This window comes from Heptranchias perlo, unplaced genomic scaffold (genome assembly GCF_035084215.1).
Source record: "Heptranchias perlo isolate sHepPer1 unplaced genomic scaffold, sHepPer1.hap1 HAP1_SCAFFOLD_1901, whole genome shotgun sequence".
NCBI lineage: Eukaryota > Metazoa > Chordata > Chondrichthyes > Hexanchiformes > Hexanchidae > Heptranchias > Heptranchias perlo.
Window position 1 is genome coordinate 2,759 of NW_027139167.1, and position 2,758 is coordinate 5,516.

The following is a 2,758-nucleotide window of genomic DNA, read 5'->3' on the forward strand; positions in this document are numbered from 1 at the left end:
GGGGGGTGGGGGGGCTGTGGGGAACTGGATCAACGGTGAATTCTGGCACCTCGACCGTGGGGGCCCCACCCATCGCCCATGAGCCACGAATGATGAACGATGGTGAGCTATTCGACTGCATGGGGCGCCGCACTTATCCCCAAAGTTCACGCACCCCCCTCAGGAACGCGCACAGGTCGGTCAGGGGATCCCACCCCCAACAGGGAAACCGGGAAGGCCTAGGGTTTCCATTCCTCATGTGCGATCGTGAGTAAAGACTGATATTCGACTACATGGGGCATCGCATTTTAACCCAAAGTCCGCCTACTGCGGGCAAAAGTGTACACAGGACGTGTACTGCCTCCTGCACCACCCACCCCTCCAAAACCGGTGAATGGAGGGAGGGGCGCAGTCACTGAGAACGAACAAATCGATGTTCAGTGTGCTGCCTGCCAGAGTCGAGCAACAAATTGTAACTTGGCTCGCACTGCTCCCATACCCCGCACCTCCCCAATGCTCCCCCTTCCCCAGTCCAGCAGTGCCTCATTGGGTCTCCAGTGCCAATACCGAGGGAGCGCCGCGCTGTCGGAGGGTCGGTACGGAGGAGCGCCGCGCTGTCGGAGGGTCGGTACGGAGGGAGCGCCGCGCTGTGGGAGGGTCGGTACCGAGGGAGCGCCGCACTGTGGGAGGGTCGGTACCGAGGGAGCGCCGCGCTGTCGGAGGGTCGGTACGGAGGGAGCCCCGCACTGTCGGAGGGGCCGTCTTTCGGACGAGACGTTAAACCGAGGGCCCCGTCTGCCCCTCTCGGGCGGGTGTAAAAGATCCCACGGCCCACTATTGGAAGAAGAGCGGGGGGAGGGGAGTTCTCCCCGGGGGTCCTGGGCCCCGATATTTATCCCTCGACCAACATCACGAAAAAAAAACAGATGATCTGGGTCATTTATCACATCGCTGTTTGTGGGATCTTGCTGTGCGTAAATTGACTGCCTCGTTCCCCACATTACAAGAGGGGCCGCACTGCAAATAAAAGTATTTCTTTGGCCGTGAAGCTCTGGGACGTCCTGAGGTTCTGAATGTTGCTGAATAAGTTCAAGTCTTTATCTCCGAATTCCCAGTCCCTCCCATTCCCCCGTCTCCCCCATTCCCCCGTCTCTCCCATTCCCCCGTCTCTCCCCCATTCCCCATTTCCTTCTTCCACCCTGGCCTGGACTGAGTTAGCACATCTCACCCGAAGGGCCCGTCCTCCACGCGTGAGGCACAGACAGTGAGTGCGGGCGGGATATTCGACTGCATGGGGCATCGCGGCTTAACCCCAATATCTCAAACTCCGTCAACCCACTGCCTCCCGCTCTCTCCCCATAGCCCTGTATCGATCCCCAAAACTAATCCCACTGCCCCGCTCTCTCCCCATAGCCCTGTATCAATCCCCAAACTAATCCCACTGCCCCGCTCTCTCCCCATAGCCCTGTATCGATCCCCAAAACTAATCCCACTGCCCCGCTCTCTCCCCATAGTCCTGTATCAATCCCCAAACTAATCCCACTGCCCCGCTCTCTCCCCATAGCCCTGTATCAATCCCCAAACTAATCCCACTGCCCCGCTCTCTCCCCATAGCCATGTATCGATCCCCGACAGTGCGGCGCTCCCTCAGTACCGACCCTCCGACAGTGCGGGGCTCCCTCGGTACCGACCCTCCGACAGTGCGGCGCTCCCTCCGTACCGACCCTCCGACAGTGCGGCGCTCCCTCAGTACCGACCCTCCGACAGTGCGGGGCTCCCTCGGCACCGACCCTCCGACAGTGCGGGGCTCCCTCGGCACCGACCCTCCGACAGTGCGGGGCTCCCTCGGCACCGACCCTCCGACAGTGCGGGGCTCCCTCGGCACCGACCCTCCGACAGTGCGGTGCTCCCTCAGTACTGACCCTCCGACAGTGCGGCGCTCCCTCAGTACCGACCCTCCGACAGTGCGGCGCTCCCTCGGTACCGACCCTCCGACAGTGCGGCGCTCCCTCAGGACCGACCCTCCGACAGTGCGGCGCTCCTCGTGGGGCCTCAGATGAAAACTCTTGTCGTTTGGAGCCCATCCCCCTGGGGGGGGCGGAGCTGGACACGAGGGACGTGGGGAAGAGGGGAAGAGCGGGAGAGTGAGACGGGGTGTTCAGGGAGTGATGATCTGTTGCTCTCAGAGGCTCAGATAACTCCGAGAAGCCTCAGTCTGCCTGAAAGGATGAGAGCAGCAACTCCAGCAAACCCCAGTGATGTCCCTCACTCCCACCTCCCCGCCTTCTCCCCTTGTCCCTCACTCCCACCTCCCCGCCTTCTCCCCGTGTCCCTCACTCCCACCTCCCCGCCTTCTCCCCGTGTCCCTCACTCCCACCTCCCCGCCTTCTCCCCGTGTCCCTCACTCCCACCTCCCCGCCTTCTCCCCGTGTCCCTCACTCCCACCTCCCCGCCTTCTCCCCGTGTCCCTCACTCCCACCTCCCCGCCTTCTCCCCGTATCCCTCACTCCCACCTCCCCGCCTTCTCCCCGTGTCCCTCACTCCCACCTCCCCGCCTTCTCCCCGTGTCCCTCACTCCCACCTCCCCGCCTTCTCCCCGTGTCCCTCACTCCCACCTCCCCGCCTTCTCCCCGTATCCCTCGCTCCCACCTCCCCGCCTTCTCCCCGTATCCCTCCCTCCCACCTCCCCGCCTTCTCCCCGTATCCCTCACTCCCACCTCCCCGCCTTCTCCCCGTGTCCCTCGCTCCCACCTCCCCGCCTTCTCCCCGTGTCCCTCCC